This window comes from Pleurodeles waltl, chromosome 8, assembly GCF_031143425.1.
Source record: "Pleurodeles waltl isolate 20211129_DDA chromosome 8, aPleWal1.hap1.20221129, whole genome shotgun sequence".
Lineage (NCBI taxonomy): Eukaryota > Metazoa > Chordata > Amphibia > Caudata > Salamandridae > Pleurodeles > Pleurodeles waltl.
This window is the reverse complement of record NC_090447.1, coordinates 1,540,302,132-1,540,312,601: the sequence shown is the minus strand read 5'-3', so window position 1 is coordinate 1,540,312,601 and position 10,470 is coordinate 1,540,302,132.

Here is a 10,470-nt window from a genome sequence, read left to right as displayed (position 1 = left end):
AGCACCCTCCTGCAGCCTTTGACTCTCGAAGAAGTGACATAAGAGAATCTAAGTCCCTCACAGAGGTATGTGGGTTGGAACCTTACAGAACATTTTACCAAAAACGACCATTTTTCAAACATGAAATTTTTTTAAGACATACAGGGGGTCATTCTGACCCTGGCGGTCCGAGACCGCCAGGGAAAAAACGACCAAAGCACCGCCAACAGGCTGGCGGTGCTTTTTTTCCCATTCTGACCGCGGCAGTAAAGCCGCGGTCGGACCGCCGGGGCCGGCGGTTTCCCGACATTTCTGCCCCGGTGGCGATAATCCACCAGGGCAGTGCCGCTTGCAGCGCTGCCCTGGGGATTATGACCCCCTTACCGCCAGCCTGTTTCTTGGGGTTTTTTACCGCCAGCCTGTTTCTGGCGGTTTTCACCGCCAGGAAGAGGCTGGCGGTAAGGGGTGTCCAGGGGCCCCCTAACAGGGCCCTGGCCAGCTTTTAACTGTCTGCCTAGCAGACAGTGAAAAGCGCGACGGGTGCAACTGCACCCGTCGCACGGCCGCAACACCGCCGGCTCCTGTGTTGCGGCCTCATTCCTGCTGGGCCGGCAGGCGCAAACTTGGTTTGCGCCCGCCGGCCCAGCGGGAATGTCAGAATGGGGGCCGCGTGAGTGCGGCTGCATTGGCGGCCGCATGGCGGTTTTCGGAATGACCCCCACATTTTCCCTCAAAACAGCATGTAATCTAAATGGTCACATCTCAACTTGCTTCTGTTATTGCACACTGAGTAGCTAAACAACCTCAATCACAAAAGAATACATGATCCCCTAGGCCATGATACAATGAAATCATTACAGAGTCACAAAATCTTCTTCTGTGGTCACTATACCTTTGCCTTCGGAAACTTAGAGGGTCATTCTGACCCTGGCGGGCGGCGGGAGCCGCCAGCCTGGCGGGAACCGCCAAATGGCCGCTCCGCGGTCAGAAGACTGCGGATGCCATTCTGGCTTTCCCGCTGGGCCTGCGGGCGACCGCCAAAAGAGCGCCCGCCGGCCCAGCGGGAAAGGCCCTGCAACAAGGAAGCCGGCTCCGAATGGAGCCGGCGGAGTTGCAGGGGTGCGACGAGTGCAGTTGCACCCATCGCGATTTTCACTGTCTGCTAAGCAGACAGTGAAAATCTTTATGGGGCCCTGTTAGGGGGCCCATGCCAGTGGCATGGGCAGTGCAGGGGCCCCCAGGGGCCCCACGACACCCGTTCCCGCCATCCTGTTCCTGGCGGTCAAAAACCGCCAGAAACAGGATGGCGGGAAGGGGGTCGGAATCTCCATGGAGATTCAGCCCATGCAGGGGAAATCCGGCGGGAAACCGCCGGATCCCCTTTTCTGACCGCGGCTTTACCGCCGCGGTCAGAATGGGCTGGGAAGCACCGCCAGCCTGTTGGCGGTGCTTCCGTGGTCCCCGGCCCTGGCGGTCTTGGACCGCCAGGGTCGGAATGACCCCCTTAGGGTGGTGATTTTTTCTCCATCCTTAAGGGGAGGATTGTTAGGGTTCAGCGTTCCTCCTGATAATCTCAGAACATAATAGCACAATTGTTGGTGCTCCCTGTCTTTCAGAGAGCACTGCAAAAAAGTGTGTTAATTTATAAAAAGCCTGCAAGGCGTCACAGGGCTTCTTTTTCCCCAGGCTGTTTCACTTCAACGTGACCAGGTGTACCTTTCTGGCTTTTACTTTTCTGTTTCTTTTTAAGTCGAGCATAATCATTCGACCTCATGTATACTTTTAGTATACTTCTTAAGACTTAAAGCAATTTCATTTGTTGGTTGCAGTGTCCTTTAAAACTTCTTGCTTGCTAGTGGTCAGTTCTCTCTTTTTCTCCCTCCTTTTTTGTTTTAGAAGAGCGACCAACTACTGTATTATTTCACTTTGGTTTCTTTATCTGTTGCTGCAGCAGAATATTTTAGTTATTTTTTCGGTACTCCCTTTCACTGTGGGTGTTTTAGGCTTGTAGCTGCCTGCGTATTATTGCAGCATTTCGTTCCTCCCATCTCCTCCCATGTCGCTGACATTTGTTTTGGTTTTATTCCAGTGTTGTCCTTGTTTACCTCTGGCTCCTAACATAAGCTTATTTTACAAAAGAAACACTCAGTCCTTTAGCTCACTGCTCGTGAAAGCCACAATATGCCCTTTCTGATAGAATGTAGCTAAATCTAGAAGCAATGATGTGAAACTTGCCTGAGCCTTGCAGGATTCTCTCCCCCAGGGCCCCTCCCTGCCAGCACTCAGGCACATCTGCACACAGGGCATTACTTATCTCCTTTATTAGGGCCATAATTCTTCTCAGGCTGCTCTGCTCCTTGAAATGCCAGGCAAGAATGCTGGCAAGACTTTTCATTCTGTTAAAATAAAAATATTTTTTTTCAGCCTTATTTTCCAATTTCTGTTCAGACGTTTGCACAACTCGACATAGTACAGTCATCTCATCTCTCCTCAAGGGCTTGTGATTTCTGATGTCAGTAGCCGCCAGTGACCACCAAAACATGGCAGGAAAACATTACATTATGAGACAGGGTTGACCAATTTATGTGGTAAAATAAGTCCAGTTCTGAATTTACAGTACTAATAGCTCTAACTCAAGAAAATGCAAGACCTATTGCATTGTAAATGCTTGTTTTCTTGATGTCCCTGCCTAGGTGGATGTTTTTTTTTTGGCATTTAGAGTCCGGCTCCTCATTCATTCTGACACTCTGTCAGGATACACCGCTTACCTCATGTGGCACACTACTGGAAAGCTCTTGAACTTGCTTGTCTTCAGGAGCAGGAGAGGGCGGATGGTTGTGCAGATTGTGGTCTCCATCCAAACAGAAGCCTCACATTTCAGAGCGAGGCGCAATGTTCAGTACCCAAGTGAAGGGAGAAGGGAGCACATGCCCGTGGGAGCCGCAGGACAGCTTGAGATTACAGTATTGAATGTTCATCTGGGTCCATCATTTCATTGTTAGGCAATCATGATACATAGTCGCTGCAGCTGGGATTTGCTCTTGGGGGTTAGAATCCTTGTGATGTACCCTCCTGAGATGTTGACAAAAGACATCCTCGAAATCAGAGAGGTATCCTTGCACCACGTTTGCTAGGGAGATAAACTTTCACTTTTCTTATTTTCACTAAACTCTTTTACACTCCTTTTCACAAGGAGGCATCCTTTAGGATATGATCTCTGCCTTACACTAAATTAAACTTTCAAGAAGTAATCAGTTCGGATAAAAAACTCAATAAAATGTCAAAGGAATTACCTTGGTATAGAAATATTTTTGTGAGACAAGTGTGCTATGAAGATTTTGATAACAAGAAATACATGGTTACCAAAGATATAGATTAATTATGTATTAATAAATGCTTTTGGTAATAATGTCATCAACCTACTATCTTGACGGCCCAATTCACAAAGATAAACTTAGACTTGAAGTCTATCTTTTTACCTGAAGTCTAACATTAGCCCTGAATTAAATTTAGACCTGAAGTCTAAGTTTAGACTTCAGGTCTAAAGTTAGACTTTAGATCTAAAGTTAGAATTCAGCTCTAAAGTTAGACTTCAGATCTAAAATTAGACTTCAGGTCTAAAGAAAGGCTTCAGGTCTAAAGTTAGACTTCGGATCTAAACGTAAATTCCACTTCTAAAGTTAGACTTCAGGGCTAAAGATAGACTTTGGATCTAAACTTAGAGTTCAGGTCTAAAGTTAGACTTCAGGTCTAAAGTTAGACTTTAGATCTGAACTTAGACTTCAGGTCTAAAGTTAGACTTCATGTCTAAAGTTAGACTTCATGTCTAAAGTTAGACTTCAGGTCTAAAGATAGACTTCAGGTCTGAACTTAGAGTTCAGGTCTAAAGTTAGACTTTAGTTCTAAAGTTAGACTTCAGGTCTAAAGATAGACTTTAGATCTAAACCTAGATTTCAGTTCTAAAGTTAGACTTCAGGTCTAAGGATAGACTTCAGGTCTAAAGATAGACTTTAGATCTAAACTTAGACTTCGGGTCTAAAGATAGACTTTAGATCTAAACTTAGACTTCAGGTCTAAAGTTAGACTTCAGGTCTAAAGAAAGACTTTAGATCTAAAGTTAGACTTCAAGTCTAAAGGTAGACGTCATGTCTAAAGTTAGACTTCAGGTCTAAAGATAGACTTCAGGACTGAAGATAGACCAGGTCTAAATTGACACTTCAGGTCTAAAGATAAACTTTAGTTCTAAATGTAGACTTCAGGTCTAAACATAGACTTTAGATCTAAAGTTAGACTTCAAGTTTAAAGGTAGACTTCATGTCTAAAGTTAGACTTCAGGTCTAAAGATAGACTTCAGGACTGGTCTAAAGTGACACTTCAGGTCTAAAGATAGACTTTAGTTCTAAATGTAGACTTCTGGTCTAAAGATAGACTTTAGGTCTAAACTTAGACTTCAGGTCTAAGTTTGCCTTTGTGAATCAGGCCCTCAGTCCAAACAGAATCACATAAACATTGAAGATCTGCTCACAGTTATCACATCACCTTTCACTGCATTACGTCTCAGAATATTTAGTTTCATTTCAGTACAGAGAGTGTGAAATAGAGGGTCAACTTCCAGGGTCAATCCCTTAGCTATAGTAGGAGTCTTCTTTTGTTTCCAGATATCAACACCTCTGCAGCACAGATCAAGCACAGCTGTGGAACCACGCAGTGTGGCGATGTCCAGTGCTCTGATTCTCTCTCTGGTCCCCATTGCCGGGTCTATTTCTGGCTAACACATCAGAAGGTGAGGCTATAAATTGTGCAAACTGCCATCATTCCTGTTGGATCTGCATTGTAAGGTTTGTGCCTCTTGGGGTCCTCTTGTCCGGTGCCCTGGGAGGGGCCAGCTCACCTCGCTCATGTTGAATCTGCATTGCAAGGTTTGCGCCTCTTGGGGTCCTCTTGTCGGGCGCACTGGGAGGGGCCAGCTCACCTCGCTCCTGTTGGATCTGCATTGTAAGGTGTGCGCCTCTTGGCGCCCTCTTGCCCGGCGCACTGGGAGGGGCCAGCTAACCTTGCTCCGTGCGGGGAGAAGGAAGATGACATGCGCGCTGGTTGTGTGTAGCGCCTGGGGTCCTTTCTTCAAATGACCACCCTGGTCAGGCCCGGCGGCTCCCCAGGGAAGAGATAAAATGGTAGTCCCCCCTCTAATATGGGGGTCATTTAGAGATAGCACTGCTGTACTTGAGGTTCACCCAGGGACCCACCATCTCACGAGCTCCCCTCGAGCGATAACCAACTTACTGCCAGGGATTGTCTTATGGATACTTTTCAGTACAGGAATTTTGTTTGACAGCCTAGTGCATTCTTGGTGTTTTATATACAAGATCTCAGGGGTTGACTTTCCTAGGGGCCCGGGATGGATCCTGTTGGGTATTCCCACTGACGACATGTATCTTTAGCATTAGGGTGGATGTCGACAATACCCCAACTCCTACTACATGCAAAACAGATATTATTGGCTAGCTGGGGCCAAGACAACTCCCCTGCTCATCTGCACTGCCCTCCCATCCTTTAGAATCCTTAAGGCCAAGATTACTTGGCTTACGGTGTGATTGATAAAGGGACCAGTTTTAATAAAATATGGAAGCGCATCCTTGAGCACCTCAATGATTATTATAGAGGCCTCACAAGCCTGCAGAGACTTAAGGTACTAGGCCTAGTAGATAACACACTTTACCCCACAATCGGGAACCCCCCTTTAGGTTCCCCATAAGGGGGAATGCTCGACGTATGGTAGAAATGTGGGGATTCCGGGTGTGAGGTTGAGGGGACTGGGGTTTCTCTTTTTGCTGTTTCCTAATGGTGCCAATGTCCACCTTCTGTACTATATTATTTCTTTAAGCATCCTTGATAAAATAAATGGAAATATCAAATATGCTTTTGGAATATGTAAATATATCAATTACTAATTTGTGAATTAGTTTACTAGTTATATAAATTATTTATTATTTGTTCTTTTCATTTTGTTGGTTGGCTTTTTTGTTTGATAGGGCTGGATGTTTGTTTATATATAAGTAGTCCATTTTAACTTATTCATTGTTGAAAATTTATATTTGCTTTTTGATTTACTGAAGTATTATTATATTAGCAATATTTATAGTTGTTCTTTTTGTAGATTAACAATTTTATTATTTATTTTGATCTAAAATGTCTATATAATATTTAGTACACACATATATATATGTGTATATATATATATATATATATATATATATATATGTAATTTTTGTGTTTATTTTAGTTACAAAATTAAAAGATTTTTTTATTTTTAGAGTTATATTAAATTTTCAAATAAAAGGAATTTTTCGACATAAAAGATAATTGTTTACTTTTACTATATTTAAATGGCTACTGACCCCTTAGCTACTGAGATCCCCCACTCTTTTTTGATGATGGGGTCACTTTGCATTAAATTCTTCATAGTAAAAGGGAGAGTCTGAGCCCCTTTCTGATACCAGGGTTAGGAGAAGGGGTAAATCATGAGAGGCTGAAAGGGAGACACGGCACTAGAAGTTTGTGTTTCAGGGCTGGCAGGGATTGGGAGACAGAACGTAAAATTTCCAAGCCTGGTAGACGTGTAGGGAGGACATATTGATAGAGTTCAGAGGGTAAGATCGAAGGACACTGTGCACATTAGAAGATGTATACGTATATCATATATGTTACAGCTGCATTTTTGTAACAAGCAGTCAGATGTGTATTGAAGAATTATTGCTTTTGTTAATTGTGAGTACTATGAAGGAGGTGGAACTTAATCGTCGACTAAGACTATAAAAGACGCTGTTTGGAATAGCTGCGTTGAGTGTGGTTTCAGCTGCAGAACTGGACTGTACTCCCAGCCGTATTGCTTATAAATATACTCAGTTGTTATCAGATTCGTGTCACTTCGTTATTTTTGCCAATTTCACTACAGGACACAGTCCCCCGGGCTGAAAATCCAAATTGAAAGTGGCATTGGGGTCAGGGTGAAGGTACCCTAATCCCAGGGGTGTAATATAGGTGTGCTGTAGCTGCAAGTTATGGGTTTAAAATAATTTTGTGACACCATGTGTGATATTCACGAAAATTCACAAACTTTCACTGATTATTCTTGAATATATGGAAAAATGTGAAAGAAAAACCACAGACTCATTCATACACTAATTCATTCACTCATACATGCACTCAGAGTCTCATATGTCCACTCACACACCCACTCACCATTCATGCACCCACTCAGACCGACTTATAGATTCACACACCCACTTTCAGACCCACTCAAACACTCATGCACCCGACATGGAACACTCTTCCCACCCACCTGCGACAGACACAGGACCTACTTACCTTCAGGAGACACCTCAAGACATGGCTGTTCGAGCAGTAGCAGCTCCCCCCCCATCAGCGCCTTGAGACCCTCACAGGTGAGTAGTGCACTTTACAAATGCTCTGATCGATTCATTGATGTACCGCTCAGACCCACTCATAGACTCACACACCCAGTTTCAGACCCACTCAGACATTCACACACCCACTCACAGATCCACTGACAGAGACAGGCACTGTGGCCAACCTACCTTGCCCATGGCAGAATCTGGCATAGTCCTTCGAGTGATGGAGACATCTCAAAGATGATAGGACCTAGACCACAAATTACATTCAGGAAGGATCCCTCACTTGAAGATAAACTGGTTAGAAGTAATTTTGTAGACAAACAATCTGCCACATGGTTAGGGACACAAAATAAAGAATGTGTCAAGTGCCTCAATTGCAAAGCATTTAAGATTGGAAAAAATTTCAAATATGTTAATGGTCCTAAAGGTAAACAGATAACGATAGAACAGAGGATTACCTGCGGGACAACTCATGTGGTCTGTCATCGAATGCAAATGAAGTTTGAACTATATTGGAAGTACAACTTGCCCAGTAAAGAACGTATCTTGGAACATATACATGGAGTGGAACACAGAGATGGAAGCTCCGCGGTGGCCAAGCACTTTAGGGTGTCACAATGTGGAGATCGACGTATTATGGTTTGGCACATATACCTTTAAATGAACGAGAGGGGATTAGACTCCACTACTGCCCAGACTGGAAAGTAGGTATATCATTAGATTACAGACCAAGATCCCGGAAGGACTCAGTACCGATGAGGAACTTCATGTTCATCTGTAATAGCTATATAATTTATACCACTGACTGCCGGTAGGTGACTATATAGGTCTATATACCTATACAGTGATAATAAATGGGCAATGGAATGAATAAGGTAACGTGGCACTAAGCCATTATTTATTACTCTTTATGCTTATGGTCATATAAAAGGAGATATAAAGAATGTTAACTATATATATAAACAAGACACATAAGTGGCTGATTTATGGTTTGATGGAAAATGTAAACCATTTTTCTTTGATCTGAAGGTACATTGCAATTTTGTCTAATTAGTTTGTATAGTGCAAAAGAATGTATTATTGGAATAATATATGGTTTTTCCTATTTGGTTGGATTTATTATGGCATTTACGTTTAACTTTCTTGATCCTCCATTGGCTGTATTTTTATTTTGTCACACTACATGTCCCAGAATGCCTCATTCTAGGCTCACTGTGTTAGTAGCATTTAATGATTATTGAAAAGGGACTCACCAGTCCTGAAGAAAACTCTTCGGAGTTGAAATGTGTTGGTGTTTGTTGGCGTAGATTAAATACTGTGATTTTTCAGGAGAAACGGAGTGCAGTAGTTTCTTTCCTTAGAATTATAATTTGAGGAGGATTGGTCTACCTCCTACCAATAGCCCCGGCAGGTTGTGTACACCGTGTCCGATTAATGACCGGTTGTTTTAAAAAACAAATATATGTATATATTTATCTGATAGATGAGTGGTAATTGCTGCTTCTCTCTGAGTCCCTGGCCTGCACAGTTACTGGCACTCTCCAGCTCTCCGAATCTGGAAGGTCTTCAGACCTTGAGCGATAGCACTGCTATATGAGACTGTAAAATGCTTCTGATTATACTGTGTTTCACCTGAGATTGTATTGTATTGTATTGTGATCGTATTTATATAGTGCTTACTACCCCTGACGAGGCGTCGAAGCGCTTTTCGATGAGTAGCTACGCTACTCCGGAACCCAACAAGAATTAGTGATGGATTACTATCATTTAATAATGAGTACAGTTTTAGTATTATTATGAGTTAATTTGAGCCGCGGATATGAGAGTTTGTTAGTTAGATTGACTGGAGTAATGGAGGGGTGGAGGAGGAAAGAAATCCAGAAGTGTTAATTGGGAGTATATCCTTCATTTACTCAACCCAAAGGCTTGGGATAAATACAGGGGGGCGGAGGGGGAGGAGTATGTGTAAGGGTTAGGGAGAGCATAGTAGCAGGGTGAGATGAATGCAGGAGAATTTAGTAGGCTTGTGTGGGAGGTCACAGAGGTAGAGTGAGGTTTGGTGAGTTAGATGTGGAGGTGGAGGGAAGAGCTTAGGCAGAGATATTTAGGAGATGAAAGTGGTCGAAGGGATTTGGGATGAGTCAGAGTGAGAATGGAGGATAGTTTGATAGAGACATGACATAAGAGTGATGAGTAGATAAGTGTGATAAGATGAGAGCAGAAATTCATAGATATCTAGTATAACAACCCAAAAAAACCAGGAGCCATGCAATGATCCACGAACATGTCAAGCACAGAAACAACATATACACATACATACACACACACATATATATATATATATATATATATATATATATATATATATATATATATATATATTTATACACACACACACACACACACACATGAATACACACACATATGCACATACAATATATAATTAGAATAATCGGTAAAAAAATACTTAGTCAGACAGGTTTAAAGAGTGTGTGTGTATTTTATTGTTATGACAGTAGCAATACATATTTTCCAAAGAAACTATAAATAAATAGAAATATACATATAATCTGATAAAAAATATTTATCCACATAGGCATATGCAGTTCATAGATTTGAAAAATGTGGTTATGAAGGAAAGAGCCAACTCTTGAGTGGTTTTCTGAAGACAAGAAAGTTATCTGTGGCTCTTATAGTTGGGGGTAATGAATTCCATAGTTTGGCTGCTTGGACGTAGAAGGATGTATCACCTATAGTATTTATCTTGTATGGTGGTGTTCTAAGGCGGGGTGCCAGTCTTGAGCGGAGGGTTCTTTGTTGGATGTATTTGGTAATTTTCTTTCTGATAAAAAGCGGTCCTGTTCCATGTATAGCTTTGGGGTGATACAAAGCAGCTTGAAAGTGCATCTTCTGGCAACGGGTAACCAGTGTAGTGCTCTCAAGGCAGGGGAGATGTGGGCTTGCGGCTTTTTATGTAGTAGTAGCCTGGCTGTGGAATTCTGGATATGTTGTAGTTTTTTCATAACAGATAGAGATGATCCATGGTAGAGGCCATTGGCATAATCCAGTTTGGATA